Source organism: Chrysochloris asiatica, unplaced genomic scaffold, assembly GCF_000296735.1.
Source record: "Chrysochloris asiatica unplaced genomic scaffold, ChrAsi1.0 scaffold00087, whole genome shotgun sequence".
NCBI lineage: Eukaryota > Metazoa > Chordata > Mammalia > Afrosoricida > Chrysochloridae > Chrysochloris > Chrysochloris asiatica.
This window is the reverse complement of record NW_006408605.1, coordinates 9232234-9253575: the sequence shown is the minus strand read 5'-3', so window position 1 is coordinate 9253575 and position 21342 is coordinate 9232234. Positions and strand designations below refer to the sequence as shown.

Below are 21342 nucleotides of genomic sequence, written 5' to 3'. Positions count from 1 at the left end.
GGCGCCCTGAGCCACCATGGGACAGGCGGCCTAGGAAGGCCCAGGCCAAAGAGATTCCACACTGAGCAGGCTTGCCTCGGTGCCACCAGGCACAGCAATTAGAGGCTTTCAAAGTTTGTCCTTAATTGGTTTCATTTTTGCCTCATAAATGATTCATGGCCCCAGAGGTCTGGGAGGCGGAGGGAGCAGCAGGGGAAATTTGGGGAGGCTTTCGCCTGGAGCCAAGCCCCATAACTGAGGCCTGGGAGAAGGTCCCAGTACCAACCAGTGAATTTCCAGGGGCTGGGCTGGGCTTTCGACCGGTGGGACCCTGCAGCAAAAAACCCCCAAAACCAAACCCAGGTCCTCTCCTTGGAGCGCTAATTAGGAACTGCAACTCCTCTGCAGAACAGAGTTCGGTGTCCACCGCAGCTGCTGGGGCCCTGGGAGCGCGAATAATAATGATAACAAAATATGTCAGTAGTAATAATATCGATTGTGAACACTCATGGAGCTTTCAGTAAATTACAGGCAAGGAACTAAGAATTTAGGGCTGACTTCATTTCAGCCTCCAGCCAATGCAGGTGTAGGTACTGAGGATCAGAGAGATGGTACAGGACAGCTGACAGTCTTGTCTAATATTGCCAGGTCCTTTCCTCTTCAAGCTCCTAGTAGCACAGGGCTCAAGAATGGATACCAGGTACACGTTGCTCAGGAGCTGCAGGCACAGCCACCTGGGACCCACACACTTAACTGATCCCCCCTTTGCCCCGCCTCATTCCTATCTTTGGGGCCTGAGGTACAGCAATTTCCCAGGGTCCATTCAAAATGATGAGGCCAGGCTGGCTCTACTCCTCAATACGTCCACCTGTAAAACAGGACAAAAAGAGCCCTGTCAACAGCCACCCTCTCCCAGTGCTAACTCTGTGCTGGACACTGGGGTACAGCTAGAAGATGCCATGGACCATACCCACTTCAGGGAGCTTCCAGTCTAGTGGGGAGATGCACATGTACAAGAAGGGCGGAAAACCCTGAGCACTCAGACAACTGGGCTATCATGCTGGGGGGCTTCTTAAAGGAAGATACTACCCCCCTCAACTGTGACAGAGCCCCCAACTCTTCTGTTCCCAAATCTAGTCCAAAACAGAGTATATTCTGGGAGTGGCTGTGGTATACTTAATCTCAAGATCAGAATAACCCCCCCCCACACACACACACACACAGCCAACCCTGAAGAAACCCAAAACTATAAACCCAATCAAGAGTGATGTGGGAAGCAAAGTACATGGCTCAGCCCACCCATGTAGGTCATTGTTATTCTGAACAGCCACAGGGTGGTGTGTGTGTGTGAGTCCTACAAAATTAACTAAGGGTCCACTTAGACCCTAAGGAAACCTTGGAGGTGAGGAAATGCACCAAACATGTTTGGGGGTGATGCTGGATGGACTGAGGACCCCAGAATACTAAGCATTTGCTGTTTGACCTTGGGTGTCTCACAAACATTACCTCTTGGCATCCTCCAGTTCTTCTGTCCCAACCATGCACCAGGTTCCACTCCAAAAACCCGCTGGCCCTCACATGCCCCAACACCAGTCCCAGTTGTTGGTCTCAGTTCTCCCACTCAACCTGCCTCCAACAAGCAGTGAGACCATCAGGCACCTGCAATGGTGATACCTTAGTGTGCCTCCCATAGTCCTCAGAGTAACATATATGATCATCTGTTTCCCAGATGAGGTTCAGAGAAGAGGCTTGACTAAGGCCACACAGCTAGGGGGAATCCAGGACTGACCAGCCCATGTTTGTTTCTTACCTCACTGGACTTGTACCATCAGTATCTCTGAGATGCCCTTATATCTGAAACAAGGGCACCCCTTCAGATAGCAGGACTTGGTCCCTTGACACGTGTTCAGGGGTCCCAGGAGGTAGTGAGGGACCCTACACACTCCAGGGAATTCTGGGGCCTCAGTCCCGTTGAGCCTTATAAGGGTTTGGGGGGTGGGGTGCGGGGAGAAGCACATGCACACACAGGCCACCACAAGATGTCCAGAAAGAAGTATGATGGTCAGGGTGTGACATGTTCTTTGGCCCCCTGCTTGGGGAACAGAGGGTGAGTATTAAGGCGCCTATTGCCCACACTCCAGAGGAGCTGGCCACCTGTGAGATTCTAACAGCTTGGGCATTCATCCCTTTGGAAGAAGCCTAGGCTCTATGGCAGCCCTAATCCACCCTCTAGAGGCACAGCTGAACAACCTGGGTAGGTCAGACCCTTTCTGAGCCTCAGTTGTTTCAGCTATATAATGGGCCTAAAAATGTCCCAAAGGCTTTGGAACAAAACATTCAGTGGTCCATGTTGGCTGGGGACACTTCAGACACTGGTATCACAATGGCTTGTTGAACATCAAATAAGTGGCCAAGTTTCAGTATTCTGAGTTCACCGTCAGCAGGTCAACAAACCCTGCCCGGGTGCCCACTTTGGGTTGGGATACTGTTTTTGCTTCTCATGGTCTAAATGCCTGTCCCAGGGCAGCCTTCCCAGGTCACCAGGGTCCCTCTCCCCAGTCTGCCCAGAAAGCTACATATCTCAGGCCAGTCAACAATGACGTTAGCAGCACTGGCTGGGTGTGCAGTCCACCACCTCCAGAGCCACCAATTAATTAACTTTTTTCAAATTAATTTCCCAAGCAAAATTCCATAATTACATCTATCTCCGTCAGCCTGAGCAGGGCAAGCAAGAAGACGCTGCAATGAGATGGAATTTGGGGTGAGGGGCCCCGAGAGATGACTTGACCAGTGCAGGGACCAGATCAGAGGCCACTCACTGGGGGTTCCATTTCACTATAGCAGTCCTTATGGATACTGCCTGGGAGGCCAGAGAGCCTCCTAAACCAGGTGGTGGGCGGTCCAGGGAGACTTATGGAGGCCAAGTTTATCCTGTGGCCCCTTCACCCCCACCCAGGACCCTCAAACCACAGTGGGTCTTGGCATGGCCCCGCAGCAGTGCAGACACTGTGAGGCTGAGGAGGCTGCCATTGCGGCGTTCTAATTTCCCAAAGGGGCTGAGATTAATTAGCTCACACACAGGCGCAGAGAAGGAGAGGAGAGTGGGAGCTGGGGCGGGCAGCGTCAGGCGAGGAGCTGGCTGGCTGGCACTCCCCCTGCCCGCCCAGCAGGCAAGCAGGCGGCCTTGACAGCCTGGGTGCTCTGAAGGTCAGTGGCCAAGCCGGCTGAGCCAGCAGACTGGCACCATCTCCTTCCCAGAATCCCTGAGGCCAAGGCTGAGGGGACAGTGACCAGGAGAACGGGCCAGGGAGGGGGCTCCACTGCCACCACCATCTATCTAACATGTGCCAGGTGCTCTGCTCCCACCATCTTGTTTCACCCTCACAGCAGCCCATACAGGTAGACTCCACGGTTCTCCCATGTCACCATGAGGACACTGAGGCTTGGAGCAGCGTGGGGCATGGTCACCAGAATGGTGAATGTAGAGGCAAGTCTGAAATTCAGCTTGGCCCAACTCCAGAGGCTACCCTTCCCACCTTCACCTCCTACCTTGGCCCCCCTGTGTAGACTAGTAGGCTGCAGGAGTCCTGGGAGCACCAGTTACCTGGTATGTTTGTGTCTGCCTGTCTGTGGAGAATGAACCTATCATTGCCTTAGAAGACCTGCAGGATAGACTCACAGCCATTTTACCAACAAAGAAACAGACCAGAAACGGGAAGTAACTTGCCACATAGCACAAACCCAGGACCATTCTCCAGCAAAATAACTCCGACTAGGTGACCCTCAGTGAGCTCTCTGACCAGGGCCATATCATGCCTGGTGCCTGACAAGAGTGGTGGGTATCATACCCCCAGCTCAAGTGCTCTTTCTCAACATATCCTTGCAGGGCTCCCTGGGGAGAGGAATGGAGTCCCCAGAAAAGCGGAAGTAAGGGGCTATGGGTGAGGGAGGAGGAGGTATGTGACTCTGGCCAGGTCCCTAGGCAGCTCTCACAAGCCTAATAATTACATTTCCCAGAACTTGTCTGCAGGGAGATCCCTGCAACCCCAAGGGGCAGCCATCTGCTCCCCGGGGAATCCCCTGGCACCCTCACCCCACCCCTAAGTGAATCTCTTCCACTCTAGAAACTAAAGCCAGTGGAGTTCACTCTCCCCAGGCCTAAGGAGTCAGCAGTCTTGGCCCTTGGGTCCAAATCTGGGGGAGCCCTTAAATAGCAGAGGGCCCTATGTTAGTTGTGATGGGGCGCTGAACAATTGGGAACATTACTCAGCATATTTAGAGGTGGGGGCAGGGGTGGGTAGGGAGAGTGGGGGGCGGGGGGGTGAGAAGCATAGGCCCAGGCCATGGGGTCAGGGTTTCCATCTCAGCTCAGGCCCAGGCCATGGGGTCAGGGTTTCCATCTCAGCTCTGGATGAATTTGGGCAAACTGCTCAACATTGAGAGCCCATACCCTCATCTGTGAAATTTGAACAATGGCAGCCTTATCCCCAAGGCCCTGGCAAGGGCATATGTGAAGCTCCCAGCGTAGGGCCAGCACCCAGTAGGCACTCAATATGTGATAGCTGTGTTGCTATTTTTACTGTTGTCAAGAGCAAATTATCAAGGACACGTCAGGACAGGTGTGTGGGGAGACCTAGATTGTGGTTCCAGTTTTGCTGTTTACCAATGAGTTCTGAGCCATCCCTTTGTGCCTCCATTTTCTCCGCCCTAAATAGAAAGCATCCTCCAAGCATTCTACCCATGAGATAAACATACAATAGGGGTCTGAAGGCTACAAAAAGGGCAACCCCCAGGTGGCCAAACGCGAACCCCCTTCTCTGACCACAGGAAGACCCCACCTACACTTCCTGCCAACTTTTCTTCCATCGCCCTGGCTCTCCAGCCCCACCTGCTTTACATTAGACCTTCTTAGAGCTCCACAGTCCCTGATAGTCCTACTGCACAGGCAGGTATCATGCCCCTTACCACCCTGTGAAGGTACCATTTGCCACCTGGAAGTGCCTGACGGAGTCTAATTTGTGGCCTTGACGTGTAAGTATTGATGAGTAGGAGACAAAATCTTGGAATTATAGTTGGCTCTCTCTCCGCTTCTTCAACAGGAATGTCTACTCAAGGACCTTGGGTTCTTCTGTCCTAGGTATAAACCATTATCCACTCCTCCTAGCTCAGACTGTTTACTCCCACACCTCGGCATTCCCATTTGAGAAGAGGCCCAGATTAGTTTAAATCCAAGATATCCTAATTAAGGAGACTTTGTGAAGTCCCTCTCTTAGAAAAATGCCAGATTTGGTAGAGTAGATAGGTGAGAGGGTGACACTGAACTCACCTATAGATTCAGGTGTGGCACAGTGAGGCTAGTAAGAACCACACCCCAACACCTACTTCAGGACCTGCAGCTTTGAGACAAAGATGACCCTCATATCCATTTTATAGGTGGCAAATATGAGGTCAGAGAGGTTGACAGCTTGGCCCCTGATTAAACAGCAGGGAGTAGCCAAGCCAGGTTTGAAACCCAGGCTTGTCTGACTCCTGACTAGCCATTGTTGGTTTGTTTTCCTGGGGACACTTGGGCCCCTCTCCCTTCTTCAACCACTGTCCAGACCTTTTATAGAAGAAACTTGTATGGCCAGGAGAAGGAAGCCTGCCTGGGTTCCAATCCTCAAAGCCACTTGCCTCTTGATTCCAACTATAATATCTCAATCCTGTGGCCTAGAATGATCTGTAATCTGGGTATTAGGGGGACTGTGAAAGCCCTTTGTGACCATGGACAAGTCATTCTCACTAGACTCAACTTACTCATCTGAAAAAGTGGGTACTGTCCCCTAATTCTACCTGGTTCAGGGATGGCAGACACCAGACCCAGTGGGCAGTAGAGGCGCAGGCACCAAGACAACCCCTCCAAGCCAGCCGCCAAACCACAGCAGTACCCTCTTATACTCAATTAGGCTCTGTACCCATTCTACAGGCCAGTAGACTAAAACTTAGTGGCCAAGGTCAAAATCTAACTCTCAGGTTGGCAGTTACCAGGGGATGTGCATGAAAGAGGAGTAATGAGAACCGTAGAAACCACAGGAACAGAGAAAAGCAGAGGAAGTAGGTTCCTAGGGCATAATCCATTCATTTGAGGGGGGTCTCTCATTACTCCTCTAATTTTGTTGTTATTGTTATTAAGTGCTGTTGAGTCAGTTCTGACTCATAGCTACCCTGTATAAGGTTTGCAAGATACAGTTGGTGGGTTTGAACTACCGACCTTGTGGTTTGCAGACCAGTGCTGATCTACACAACACCACACCAGCAGTCCTGATGTGACGCTGTAGGATAAGCACTTGACTGCAATGTTGGTTTGAACCACAAAGTCAGCAGTTGAAATCTACCAGCCGCTCCTTGGAAACCCTATATACAGGAACTGACTCAATGGCACTTAACAACAACCTCCAATCTTGGGCACCCCTAATTTTCCAAGGACTCTGCCCCCTGAATATGGGGAGCCTTCAGCTATTCAGTGCCCCAAGGGAAACTGATTTTCCACCTTTTCTGAGCCTTTCTTCTTCCCAACTCCACTGCATCCCTCCCCCATCTACTCCCAACCCACCCCTGCCTGGGCCAGAGTTCCCCCTAAGGAAGGGCAGTTGGGTTTTTAACACTTTTCAGCCAGTTAGTTCCTTGTGCCTCCTCCTCAGGCAGGATCATCCATGAAGCCCCATCTTACAGAACTCACCTCCACATAGTCTAGGGTTGGGCCTCCTTGCTGTGAGCCTAACAAGAGGCATTTGTGTGTTTGTGCTCTACGGCATCATCTAGGTATGAGTTGTGACCTGAGGGGACAGTCTGAGCCTGTGACCAGATGGAGCAGTGTGTGGCATCAGTAGGTGTGAGTGTGGCCTCCTCCAAGAGTGTAACCTATGGGTAACAGTGTATAACCCTTCACTCAAGTGTGTACCAGTGTGTGTGCGCACAGGAGACATCGGGGCTGTACATGTGACAGCGAGAGAGCTTCTTAAGTGACCATGTTGCTGTGTATACAGTATATGTGACCATGTCTGAACCATGTGAGTCAGTGTGTGTGCTAGCTTGTATGCAACAGTGTCTGTCCTGAGTGTGTGCTCTGGGGTGTGCTGCTTGTGCGTGAGTGCCTGCTCTGCCTGCCAGGCCTCAGGGCTTCATGGGGCTGCTGGGGATGGGGTGACTCACGTCTCCTGAGCTAATCCTGCCGCCTGCCACCCTCCCAGCTCACCCTGCTCGGCTGGGCTCATGGCCGCCAACACAAGGAGGTGGGGGTGGGGTGGGGTGGTGAGACACAGGCAGACGCGGCAGGGAGGCTGGCTTGATAAATAACCTGCTGCTTCCCCCACACCCCCCACACCCTCCCGGGCCTCGGAGAAAGGGAGGCTGCATGGGGAGGAAGAAGAGAGGTGGGAAAAAGCAGTTCTGGCCCCCCAGACTCTGGCTGCCCTGGCCCCCATGGCCCAGGCTGCAGCTCCGGTTCCTGTTTCATCGAAACCTGAGCTGGGAAAAGCCTATCGGGTCATCTTGCCTGTCCCGCCGGCCGCCAGGCCCAGGCAAGCTGCCCCTCAGGGGACAAGCCCGAAGCCTGGCCGCCCAGTCAGTGGGAGGAGGGAAGAGGGGGTGGATATTTCTGTCCAGACTATAAATGCAGCTCGAGGCCTCTGTCTGCACCCCCCAAACAGCTGCTCCCTGGGGCCCCTAGGCACTGTAGGACCAACTAAATATAGCCCCCCATCCCAGCAAACCTATCATGTTCACCTCTTCCCATTGGCCTAACCCATGTGAGGGTATCAGAAGGCTGGGGAGCCCACTGTGTGACCTTGGGCCAGTGTATCCCCCTCTCTGGACTCTAAAATATGAAAAACGAAGTATTAACTCTAAATCCTGTCCTACCTGACATGTCCTATTGGAAAGCAGACCACAAAAGCAGCTAGGTTGAGGTCTTTGTCTGGGGAGATAAGGGTTAAAGTCCAGACCCCTTTCCCTAAGTGACTCCAATCTGCTTCAGCAAAAGAATGACTGGAGTCCCCCCCTCCCCAGCATCCCAAGTGCCTTTAGGCTTATAAACATGGCCTGCTCCACCTTGCCGGTTCCTTGCCCAGGCTGGGCAACACTAGGCTCCTCCAATCTGCCCCTGCCGGACCCTAGCCAGGAAACAAATTGTGCCAAGCTGAGGTGGAGGGGGTAGGGGGGTAGGGGTGGAGCAGGGAACACGACAGCTGCTATTTCCTGGAGGCCACAGTTGGGCACAACCTGGATTCCTGCCTGGCTCCATGCGCTCAGAGTCCATCCTAGAGCCTCTCCCAGGCCAGGCTCCAGGACCCCTTGATTAGGTGCCCCTTCCCTAGTGTCAGCCAGGCTCCTCTCCACACTGGGACAGGCAGGAAGATGTCCAGAAACAGCTCCCTCTAGGACAGGAGAGAGAGGTAGTCTCTGCAGGGTTCCACAGGCGGGGGAGGCAGCCCCAGCTTTCCTCCTCCCGCCTGCCCATCCCATCCATCCGGCTGCTTCCCCCAGCCCCACTGCTTCAGCCCCACATGCACCAAATTCCCCACATGCCTGTCTGTCTCTGACAGCTCGCGCAAATACTTGGCTGCTTGGGCACCCGCTGTTCTGAGCCCGCTGCGCCTCCTCCCCTGCCTTCCCCAGGGGGGGCTCTGCAGACTTAGCCAGGAGTGGGAGGGGGCCAGAGCCTAGAAGCTTGGTGAGCAGTGGAGAGGAGTAAATAAAAGTAGGAGGGACTACCCCAAATCATAAGCACCACCGCTGCCCCCCCCCCCAGGCCTAAGGGGACAAGAGACCTAGGCCATGTGAGCCAGCCATAGCTGGGCGGCAGCTGCTGACGCCCCCGCTGCCCCCCGGAACCTCCCAGGAGGACCTTCCGGAGGCCTCCCACTGGCCTTGGCCGATGAAACAGCATCTGCCACCCCCGCGGCAGTGGCTCAGGACAGGGCGGAGGGCACCATGAGACCCCTTGGGGAAGGCTCTGAAATCTGGACTGTGCACTGGACCCCATTAGAGGCCCACTCAAGAACATGGCGGGGGGTTGGTGTTCCAGCTCTTCTACAGTGTGAGGGGAACGCCCGCTCAGCTGCCAAGCCTGACTGGGGGGGCCTTGTCTGCCCCCAACTGCTCTGCTTCCTGCTGGCCTGGCCTCCCTCCCAGGGGACAGTGGAGGAAACACTTCCTGCGAACGGCTGGGATTTTCCGCTGGACAGTGCCTCACTGGCCGGCTCCTTACCTCCTCCCACACCTCATTCCTTCTCCCAGAGTCAGACCTTCAGCCAAATCACACCTTCACCTCTTGAGTGTGCAGTCCAGGGAGCCCCCCTTCATCACTGCTCTGCCATTTGCCTCAGCATCCCTGGTCTTCCCAGCGTCTACCACGTGTCCAGGAATGCTAGAGGCTGAATGCATGTCCTCATGGAATAACCCCCTTAATTTTGTAGATGGTGTACTGGGGTTAGAACGATACTAGAGACAGATCATTTTGAAGACTGGCTGTAGGTCCCTTCTCGACCCATTCACCTCCCATTGTTGTTGTTGTTGTTAAGTACCATGGAGTCGGTTCCGACTCATAGTGACCCTGCTCAAGGTTTCCGAGGCTTTAAATCTTTACGGGAGCAGAACACCTCATCTTTCTCCCGCGGAACCGCTGGTACTTTCGAACTGCCGACCTTGAAGTTAGCAGCCCTATTCGTAACCACTATGCTATGCTACCAGAGCAATTCCACTTCCTCTGAATACTGGCAGTCTTATGGTGGCTCCAAGCAGAATTCCCCAGTCTCTGGCTCCCCATGCCCAGCTGGCTATCCTGGCCTTCTCTCCCAACTCACCCACAGCCTAACGGTGGTCTTAAAGAGTTTCCCAACTGTAGTTTTTGTGACATTAGACTGTGGAGTAGAGCCTTCTCTCCCCATTGCACAGATGGGGTTGCTGAGGCTCCCAGAGGAGGGGGGAGCTACTGGTGGCCATGAGTCAGAGGGGGAGCTGGGAAGCCGCCCGGCCTGCCGGCTGTCACTGGAAGCAACAGCCTGCATTTCCCCCTCATGCTGGTGCCTCGGGAAGCGTGGGCAGCGGGCGGTGGGCACCGCAGTGAGGACCCCTCCTGTGCCTGCAGCCAGCAGCATCCCCTTGCTGCCTGACTGGGCCCACAGCACACTCCCTGCTCTTGGCTGAATTTCCAGAGGGGCAGGTTCTAGACAAAACTGGCATTTCTGTCTATGCTCAATTCACCTGAGGGTACCAGGCTTGGTCTGTGACCTCAGGAAAGTCCCTTCTCTCAACGCCTCAATGTCCCTTAGCATCAAACAAGGAGACTGAATCAAAACAATGTCTTTTAGCAACAAATAAAGAGATCATATGATTCCTTCCAAAAGTAAAACCCATGGTTCTAGAATTCTATAATTCTACCATGCTTCCAGAATGCTGTGATTCTTAAAAATTCTAGGCCACCAAGACGTGACACCCCAGGAAGAAAGGGATTTTTTAAAGGTCGTGATCACAGCCCATGATCTAGTTAGCCAATTTCCCACCTAACTTAGGGGGAGATGGGTCAGGAGGGAGAAGGGATGATTCTCTCCTATCAGGGTTAATAAGAATTGTACATGGGGCTCTGGGAGTGGAAGGATAGAAACCTGGGTTACAGGCTGTCTGCTGGCACATCAGACACTGACGCTAAAGATGTCAAGAAGCCCATTCATACTCTGCCTAAGAAGAGCAAGAGTAGGTAGCTGGGGGTTTGCAATTCTGAGGCCCCACTCTACAGCTCAGAGGGAGGGCAGGTATCGGGTCAGGGTTGGTCTCCTCACTTCTCAGGTTCCAAGCCAAGCTCCACGCTTCATCTTCCTGTCTTTACCACCCACAGCTTCCTCCTTCCTCCTACAGTCACTTCACCTCCCAGACTCCAGGCCGGCCCCAGCCCAGGTCAGTTGGAAGCCAGCCAGGGCAAAGCTCCTAAGCCCATTTGACAGATGGAAAAACTGAGATCCTGGGAGAAGCTATGACTTGCTCCAAAGGCTCAGCTCTCTGGTTACATCTCTCACTCTTGCCCCTTCCCCAAATACACCACAGGACTCCATACACCCATCTGTCAACCAGCACACCCCACATCCTAGTGTCCCTTGAGTGTGCTCTTCCATAGCCAGCATCCAATCATTACTTCATTCACCCAACTAACCAAATTAACCATCTTCCCACATATTAGGACCCATATCAGGGGCTATAAGGAGCTCTGGTAGCGTAGTGGTTACGAATCGGGTTGCTAACCTCAAGGTCCGCAGTTTAAAACTACCAGCTGTTCTGTGGGAGAAATATGAGGCTTTCTGCTCCTGTAAAGATTTGCAGCCTCGGAAATCCTGTGCAGGGTCACTATGAGTCGGAATCGACTCCATGGTACTGAACAACAACACCAGGGGCTTTGGGAGCCTATAGGAGTCTTTTCTGTTTGCTGGACAGTGTGGACAGTTAAGGAAAACACCAAGCCTCGGGGTGTTCATAGGGGGAATCCAAGAAGAGGTCTGGCAACCCTACTTGTCAGTGGCAAGTCACAAACTCTTTAAGTCTGTTTCCTCACCTATGTGTGGGGATGCTAGCCAGCAACACTCAATTCCCTAGGTTACAGTAGGAATTAAAAAAGGCAAATGAGAACACAGCCTGCCCCCAGTAAAGGTTTAGGATGGGTTAGCCAGTATTATAACCATTGTTAAAATATATTAGTACAGAAGTAACAACAACTAGGGACCAGCAATTAACTACAGCAGCAATTAAAGCTTTTCCAAGACTTACTTGGTGCCAGGCACTGGGGGTATGGGAAGGAAACACTGTCACATCCCACTGCAAGGCTGGCTCAAAGTTCCCTATCAGCAGCTGATGAATGAGGGAATCACTGACAGGAGGGTATCATCCAATGTGTGTTCATGAGTAAGGAAACCTTTCTGCATGTATGCATGTTCATAAGCACTTAGATACATGCTTATGTGCCAACGTGAGGGACCCGAGGGGTCCTGCAGAGAGTGAATTATTGGGGGGTGGACAGTCATGTAGGATCACAGCTGATCAAGACTGCTCAGTCCCCACTCCTCACCACTACCCTTGGCCAGTGATCTCAGTGCCACTGAGGGAACTGTGGCAAGAGCAAGGCCAGGCCCAGAGGGGAGAGGTCTGGAAAGATGTTTTGCATAGTTCTGACCACCAGATTACAAGCTTAGGCCAGGTCCCTGGGTGGGGGCTGGGGGACACCAGGTGTTGTCCACAAGAACCAGGCCCCACAGCGTCTGCACTTTATGCCTGAACTTGCATGGCACACAAATGTTCCTGCTGGTAGGCTGGGCAAGTCCATGAGGTCAGAGGAGGTCACGGACAAGAGAGGGAGCAGTGGGTCCAAGGGCCATGTGGGGTCTGCCCAAGAGAGGAGGGTGGGTACAGGGTTCCCCCGGGCCAACGGGCAGGCCTGGCTCTGCCCTGTTGGGGCCAGCAGCTGGAGGGGAGTAAATATAGCGCGGGGCGTCCCAGCTACATTCCTGGGAGGCCAGCACGGCCTGCCTGCCCGACGTACTAAGCAGAGCGCAGCAGCCAGGGCCCAGAACCGCCACTGCCCTCTTCCCAAACAAACAGAAAAATAAATAAAACCAGCTCTCACGGCCGGCACAGCTGGGGGGAGGGCAGGAAGGGGTGGACCCCGGGGGCGGACAGGCAGGCGGACCAGTTGCCGTGGTTCTGTACTGCTGGGAAGGAGGTAGCCAACAAAAAGAGGAAAATGGAGGAAAAGTGCAGGGTGATGGTCAGAGATGTATGTCAGGGAAGGGAAGAAGATCCCTAGGAGAGACAGAGTGTGAGAAGCAGAAGTGCGGGGGAGGCAGGTCAGAAGGGACAGGGAAGGTGTCACAGGCAGGCAAAGGCAGCTTGTGTGTCAGTAATTCATCTATTGGGATGCCCCTGGGGTTGGGGGGCAGCAAACAGACAAAGGGGGCCATGTGTGTGGGGGCAGAGGGCTGGCTTGAAGGGCCATGAAATATTAAAGCGCCTAGGCTAGTGAGTGACAGAGGTCACAGCAAGCAGGAGACAAGCCAGGGAGTGGTGGGGCACCCTGAGGCAGAAGGTTGCCAACCCCCAAGCCCCATCTCTGGCCAGTCCTGTTCTCCCCACTTCTATCAGAGCCGGTCTACCCAGCTCTCCTCCTGCTGTGAATCCTTTTGGTCTTTCCATTGTTGATGGAGAGGACAGGCTGAGGGGGTGGGAGGGGCCATGGGGGATTAGCGATGGGAGGGAGACCTTTGTGGGTCCCTCTTCCCTCTGGCTGATCTGTGGGCAGCCGGCCTTCCAGAGCTGCCAGCCACCCTAGCAAGAAGGCCAGGAGGCCTGTCAGCACAGGCGCTGCCACCAGCGCCTCCTGGGGAAAGAGGGGCAGACATTGAGCTTCCCCTTCCCAGCAAAAAAACAAAAAACAAACAAATCACAAAACAGCCAAGCCACCACTTTCTGCAGAGGGAGGCCTGTGGGGAATGGCAGCAGTACCTTCCAGCTCAGCTGAGCCAGCAAGTCAAGGAGCAGGCAAGCCAGCAGGTCACCCCCTCAGCCTTCTCACCCCACTACCATTACCAGCCCCATTACCAGCCTCATGACCTTGGCCAGTTCCCCTACCCCCACCCCTCTGTCCCTGAACCTGTATCTTTTACCAGATCAGGCCCACTCCAGGCTTGGTGTGTGGAAAGCAAGAAAAGGGCAAATAATATGCTAAAAACTTGCTATGGGCAGTTGGAGACAAACATCTGCCTACATTCAACCCTATCATCACGTCCATTTTACAGATGAGAAAAGAGAAACTCAGAAAGGCAAAGCAATATGCCTAAGGTTGCGCACATCTGGTACTTAGTAGAGTGGAAACAGAAACTTTATTTTATCTTCCATTTCGCTGGGGGCTATGAAGTGTTCATCACCTTTATAAAGGCCAGCTGTTATTAATGCTGAATGTGGGGGAGCCACAGTGTTGGGCACACTGCACAACCATCCCTGTCCATCTGACAATGGTCTTGTGAGCCAGACATTCCTACTGCCCCACTTTCAGGATAAGGAAACTGAGGTTTACAGGCATACAGCCTGTCCAAAGATCATACATCCAGCACACAGTGACACAGCCCAAATTTGGATTCTAGAGACAGTGCTCAGATACTTGTTCCGGGAGGGGTCAAAGGAGGGGAGTCAGAGGGTAGGCAGCTCAGTGGTCTGATGGAGCTCCAAAAGAGATACCATGAAGAGGTCAGATACAAGGTCACAGTTGCTGTGCTGGATGGTGGTCAGCAAGTACTCAGGGAGCAAGGGGAAGGTGGTATACAGGGGCCTGGCCTACCTGGAGCACCAGTCACACTTAACACAAGCTGCTTCCCGCTCTCCCCCATGGGAATACTGAGGCTGGTCCAAAGGTCAATGGGGTCCTATCCCTAGTCCCCAAGGTTTCAACCTCAGCTTCCAGGCCAGTGTGCCAGGAATCAGTCACTCCTTCAGAGCCCCCAGTACTGGCGGAAGGGGGTAGATGGATCCCCACCCTCCAGGCCCTATGAGCCCAGAGGGAGGCCAGCATCAGAGGCAGGAAATGAAGAAGAATTTGCGATCTAATTGAGCTGGCGGGGGATTAGGCAGCAGAATGCAATTACAGGGGCTGAAATGAGGCCAGAGGCACTGACACCCCAAGATGTGGCCTGGCCCAGGTAACTAGGCCCAGACAGTCTCTGGCCAGAGACACCCAGTCTGGGGGGTTGGGGGGAGAGGGGCCTGGTGGCAAGGTTTAGGACCAGACTGCTCCTCAGTACACACAGGACTATAGGACTCCAGTTCCACATGGCACCCAGAAGCAAGAAATATTCCTGGGAAGTCTCGCGGGTGGAACAGTCCTTGGACCGTCACAGGAGCGCAGGCAAACAAGGCACACCCCTCTCACAGGCTCTGCTCTGCTCATGTGTGTACAGACATGTGCTCATGCTCCCAGGTAAACCTCACATAGTCATGCTTACTTCCATGGGAACAGACTTCCTAACGTACACACACAGTCCTGGACCCTTACTGCCACCAGCTCTGCCAAAGAGGGGAAAAACTACCAAACAACAGAAAAAAAAAAAAAAACTCATGACCTTAAAATCCTTTTATTCCCATAATCACAGGCTGCCATCGACATGGATACGCGCTGTCACCTCGGCCCCAGCCTGTCTCCCTCCAAGGTTTCCAAAACTCCCGGCAGGCAGGCAAGCAGACCAGGGAGAAGGGGAGGCTGCCCAGTTACTGCCAGGGGAGGGTGGGGAGGGGAAGGACCGGATAGAAGAAGTCTAATGCTACACATACTCATACTCACACTAGGTGCCTCAACCAACCAGGGAGAAACTCAGAGACAAACCGGCCGACAGAGACACAGATAGAGAAACCCACAGAGCCTAGCCACGGAAGACAGACGGATACAGACCACTGCCCACACACACTGCTTAGATATGCCTACTCCCTAATTCACACACACATTCACAATTCAGATACACACCATGCAGGGAGTCAAGACACTCCCAGATTTACAAGCAGATAGAAAAAAACACAGAATACATAAATCACAAACACATATACATACCCTCCAAAATTCAAGAACATACTACTCACAAAACATATACATTCCCCTAGATTCACAGGGCTATATACAACTTTCAGTTGTACACTCTCAGATTCATAAACACAGTGCACATACCATGCACAGATATACACACTCCTGGATACAAAGGAAGGCATATGCCCTGATTCAAATACACTCATGCTCAAATTCCATATAGACACACATACATGCCACATACAAATTCAGAGACACACAAGTTACTTATACACATCCCGAGGCATAAGCACACACCATCAATATTCCCAAGTCCTAGAGCAAAAAAACTAGTAGCCACACACAGCCCCACCTGTCTGCTGAAGCTGCATTTGGTTTAAAGAGCAGGTGAAGTGGTTGTAGATTCCTGGGTCTTTGAGGGGACAATCCTTTCTTACTGCCTGCATCCTAGGAGGGTGAGTTAATAGTTGAGAGGGAATTGAGGGAAGTAAGAGAAAGAGAGCAAGAAAAAAAAAACAAAAAAAAACTTTAGTGTGATATTCTTGTTGGGCAGTAGTGCATGAGTAACTAAGGTTGCTTTTTGTGGTCTGGTGAGCTTCAGCTATGAGTTGAGAGTTTAACTATTAATACACTTAATCAAGGACAATTCACACACACACATACTCATATACAGAGGCTAGGATGCCACTGGATGATGCATATAAGAAAGGGAGAAGCCGAGGACAAGGAGAGAAAAAAGAAAAAAAGCAAGGGAGTGAGAAAGCTCCAATCAGGGCCTGAGTGGGTGGGAAAGAGGGCGGAGCCTCCAGAGCCCGGAACAGAAGAGGGACTCATTCAGGTAGGTACTGACCACACAATAGGTTCTCAACAAATAGTTATTGGGTCAATGAATGGATGAATCTCTATATATAAAGAGTGGACAATAATAATAACATTCATAACAATAAATGAACACTCCCATCCTTGGCCAGAAAAGGAATTAAAGGTCAAAGGACGCAGCCACTAGTGGTGGTGGTGGTTGTGTGTCATTGAGTCGATTTCTAACTCATAGAGACCCTATATAGGTTTTCTGAGATTGTAAATCTTTACAAGAGCAGAAAGCCTCATCTTTCTCCCATAGAATGCCTGGTGTGCTCCAACTACTGACCTTGTGATTCGTCCAACACATAGCCTACTATGCCACCAGGGCACCTCATCCTGCACCTGGGAAGTCAGTTGGCCTCAGCCCATTTCCATATTCTTCCTAAGGAGACCATCTCCAACAAGCCTTACAGATATAGTCCACCCTGTCACCTCACTAGGTGAAGAAGGTGGGGTAATTAGTTCCCAGAGACTTGGTGCCTTACCCAGATGCAACCCTACCTTTCACACCCCTATGGGCATCCGTTTCACATTCGTTAAATGGATAGAAAGCAGAAAGAGGAACCAAGGAGTTGAGGGTCCCAGTGGGAACCCGTGGACATAGGCCTGCGCTGGCCTGGGCCCTGGATACAGAACCCTCCCCTCCCCCTATCCAACCTAGCCCAACCCAGTCGGATGGACATTCCAGGCCTCACATGATAAAGAGGAGGCCACTGGCCTGCGAGTAAGTCAACAGGCTCTGTCGGGGGAGAGATAGGAAGACTGGGCCAGGGTCACCTGCTGAGTTGGGAAAACAGCTGGGCCCAAATACACACATAAATAAGGCTCCAGCCTACAGCTAGTCAAGCAGCCAAGGGTCCCTCTTCACAGAGGAACCTCTACCCCCACACCTTGAAAGGGGGATGGCATAGAAGGACAGCACAAGGCTAGCTGGGTGAGACCCAGCTCCTGCCAAGACAGGGTGGGGGTGGGTTTCTACCAAGCCCCCCAGGGGTGACTGGGGAGTCCTAGGCCAACCTCCTACAACTATCCTCACCTCTTCTCCCTCCTCACCAAGGAGAAAGGATAATTTCCGTTCTGGGGGGGGGGCGGACGGTGACAGCTGCAGAGCGAGCCACTGCTCCCCCCCTTGAGTCTCATCCAGGGAAACTGCTAAATCAACACTGCGCAATCGGCAACATGGGCCTCAGTCTCCCCACACCGCTCTCAAAAAGGGAAGCTGGGAGAGATTCTGGTTCCCAGTTTCGGGGGTCTTTCAAGAGGGGGGAATCAGCTCAAGCTTAAGTCAGTATGTCCCCTAAAAACGTATAATTAAATGCTCCCAGTTTCACGCCCCTCGCCGCTGCGGGTCAAGGCAGCAGAGGTGGCGCCGGGCGTTCAAATAGCGCTCCAAACAAGTCCGCTCGCAGCCCCCGCCAGGCGGCCCCAGCGGAAAACTTGAAAGGGACTCTGTTTGCCAGCGGCCCTGGGGCGGCTCTGGCGGGGGCGTGGGCCGAGCGATCATACACGCCCCCTTCCCCAGTGTTTCCTGGGCAAACGCGGGGGCGGGGGTGAACTGGGCCCACCACAAAACCAAGGGCTCCAAACAGCGCCCGCTGTGAAGAGAAAGGCGAGGGAGTGGGGGATCTAAGAGGTTGGACCCCCAGACCTCCCTTCAGCTCCTGTCTATAGTTCGAAGATGTGGCTCTCAGACCACCCAGGGTCTAGGGGGCAAAGGTGGGAGAGGCTGCCAACCTTTCAGATCCCCATGGCAGGGGGCTCTAAGAGAGAGCCGGGTCTTTCTGGATTAGTCACTACAGAACCCCCAAACATGCGGTGTCTCTTTGCAACCCGTGATACCAGTACGACTTTGAACACCCCTTGCAATTCCTAAAAATTTTTAATAAGCGATCTGACTCCCCGATTGGGCGCTTCAGCTCTTCTGACAGGTTGCGCGAGTGGTCCCCCATTTAAAAACTAGAATCATTCACTTTTAGTCGATCCTACAAATAAACAAAGCCAGGCGCACCCCCGCGATCCCTGCCGGAAAGCAGACCATTCTGGGTGAAGAAAACTTCCCCCAGTAAGAAAATTAACACATTCCTCTCGCAGTGGTTCAGCCCCTCGCAGCAGGGAAGCGAAGGGGAGGGGGAAAGGGGACCGAACTTCAGTGGTAAATTTGGGGCCAAGGCAGCGTGGCAGAAGGCTAGGACGCACCCTTCTCCCAGCTCCGCAGTTAGGGGAATACCCCCATTCTCCCACCCTGGCCTAGCACGCTGCTTGGCCCACGCGTGGCTAGGGAAAGAGATCGAAAGACTCCCCTAAGGCTGGGAGGAAGGGAGAGAGAAGCGGCGGAGTGCAAAGGAGGGTGGGTAAAAGCTAAGGGGGGGAGGTCAAACTTGAGCAGCCCCGCCAGGCACACCTCAGGCAGTGGGGGGGCACGAGTCAGAAGGGAAATGCAGAAGTGGCCGTCACCCCCCCCCCAAGTGGAGGAGGAGGCTCAGCTACGCAAGGTCGAGTGCGTTCAAGTCAGTTACTGTTGCCCCAAAACACAGGGCTGTGAGTGGGGTTCTGACTGGTGGAGTGTGCGCTGGAGATATCCAAGCAGCCGCCCCCGCAGGCGAGCGCCCGCTCAACGCTAGGAGGTGAGAATCCTGGGCTCCCGCCGCCCCAGCACCAAGATCAAGAGTAACTGGGAATGGGGCGGCACCCCGCAGGGAGAGCCTCGGTCCCACTCTCCGGGTGTCCAACATGCAGTCCCCGACCCTAAAACCTCTCTTTTTGTCTGAACTCAGTGATCTGCGACCGAGCCGACTGCGGCTTGGGGATAGCAGGGACCGTCGAGCGATCATCGGCGCTAGGGCTTCCAATCTCTGGGGCTCACAGCTCAGGTTGCGGGTGCCCCCACCCCCGCTCCTCCCGAACACCAGCCCCTCCTTCCCTATCCCTGACTCTCCGCACCTGAACTTCGGGGAGTCTGGGGAGTCCGCGCCGCCAAACTTTCCGCGGACTTGAAGCGAACTCCGGCCCCGGCCGCTCACCGGCCCCGCGGGAGAAGGAGGAAGGCGGGGAAGGGGAGGGGGCTGGCCTCTGGGGGGGGGGGGTGTCGGGGGAGGGCTGTGGCCCAACACCTACCGTCTCTCCGAGTCGTCCAAGCCGTCACTGCCGCCGCAGCCTTGTGGCCGAGGGGGAGGGGCGGGGCTGGAAGCTGCGCTCCGCTCTGCTCTGCTCTGGGCACCGCGGGCGGCTTGCGCTCCGCTCCCGCGGCTCCGGGGTCCGGAGCTCGAGTCGCGCCGCTGCCGCTGGCCTGAGGCGGGGAGGGGGGGGGAGCTGCAGCACCTGCCCCTCCTCCCCCTCCCCGCGGCCAAATTAAAAAAACAACAAAAAGCAACTAATCACCCCGGAGTGGAGTGCAGCGAGGCGGGCGGAGGGCGCAGCGTGCGGCGCCTGGACTCAGCAGGCGGCGCGCATGGCTGGACGCGGGCTGGGCAGGGCTGGGACGCGGGGCCAGCGTCGGAGCTCAAGGCTTAACTGCTTTTCTAGCTCGGCTCGGGCGTCTGCTCTCGCCGCCGCCGCTGCCTCTGCTGCCGCCAGTGCCGCCGCCTCTACATCCCTGCTCAGGCTCCGCCGCCTCTGCCGCCGCGCGCCCGCCTGGGCTAGAGCTCTGAATGCTGCCCGGGGGCTGCCGGCAAAACCCGGACCGGACTCTCGGCTCCTCCCCCCGCTTTTCCACTTCAGCTCCCCTCCCTCTTCCCTCCGCCTCTCTCCCAGCGCTGCTCAGGCCACTCGGACGCAGCAGGCTCTGGGGCCAGAGCCTCAGTCGCGGCGCCTCAATCGCCCCATGCTCTAGTGAGATCTACTCAGGCTGGACTCCCCCCTGCATACCCCATCTTCCCCCCTTTTCCTGAAACTTTACAAAAAATAGCAGGACCTCCCCACTTCTGTGACGGGTGCTTGGGGTTGAAAAGGCACCTTCCGGAGAAACCAGCCTTCTTTGCCCAGGTTTTGGCTGGGCGCGAAAACTACTGGAACTTGGAGGGTTTAGCCGCGCCCCTCAGCAAGGTGCGCTTCTTAGTCAACTGGTCCTGGAGCTAGACGCAAATTCAAAGACCTCACCCTTCCCAGAGAATTCTCTGGGCTTAGTGGGCACTTGGTCCCATGAGAAGAGAGGCCGAGAGTCTTGTCCCTATTTCACAGATGAGAAAACTGATCCAAGAAAGGACGTTTTGCCTCCTACATAGACGTCCACCCCAAACTGAGTCCTGGGGGCGACAGTGACTAGATTGCCTTGCCCTGGAGCCATGGACGGACAACGGAAGAGCTAAATCTAAAACAGTGCCTGACACAAAACAGCGCTCAATAGATAATTGGCTGAAAGAAAGAAGGAAACCCATTTTCTGACAAGTAGGCACCCAGTGAAGCACCCAATGGGAACAGGTTTGGGTTCCTGCATCCTCACTCACTCAAAGCTCTTTCCATCTGCCCGGCTTGGATTAATCCTAAAACTGCGAATGCCTTCCTCGCCTCCAGAGGAGGGGTGCTAGGGTGAGCCCCGCGGTTCACATAATCCCAAACTAGCTAATTCCAAAGTGGAAAGTTTACCCAATTCTCTGGAATTAATGGGAGCAGATTTGTGCAGCCAGGCAAAACCTTCTTCCATATAGAGGAAAGGAAGCCCCCAGACCCGAGACCTGAACTGAGGAGAAACTGGGCAATTAGTAAACTCCGTTTAGCGGGTTAAACCGGTTAAGCGTTACAGCCTGCGATCGATTGGAGTCCAGATAACAAGGGGGGTGGGTGGGTGGGTTATCTGTGATGACCCAGGAGTCTCCAACCACAAGGCTTGACCTCGGTGGGAAAGTCAAAACCGTCTCCCACCTCACACTTCCTCTCCTTTAGAGAGAGGGTGGGAGGTTGGGTCTCCCTGGAACCAACCT

General features: G+C 54.0%; 1 protein-coding gene across 1 annotated transcript in view; it reads right to left on the bottom strand.

Moving 5' to 3' along the window:
* CXXC5 (CXXC finger protein 5) overlaps positions 1 to 20100 on the bottom strand; it is a 35006-nt gene extending 14906 nt beyond the window's left edge. Inside the window, exon 1 of the mRNA XM_006866142.1 lies at positions 19541 to 20100. The gene's annotated coding sequence lies outside the window, so the exon portion shown is untranslated. The remainder of the gene's footprint in view (positions 1 to 19540) is intronic.
* Positions 20101 to 21342: the final 1242 nt, after the last annotated feature.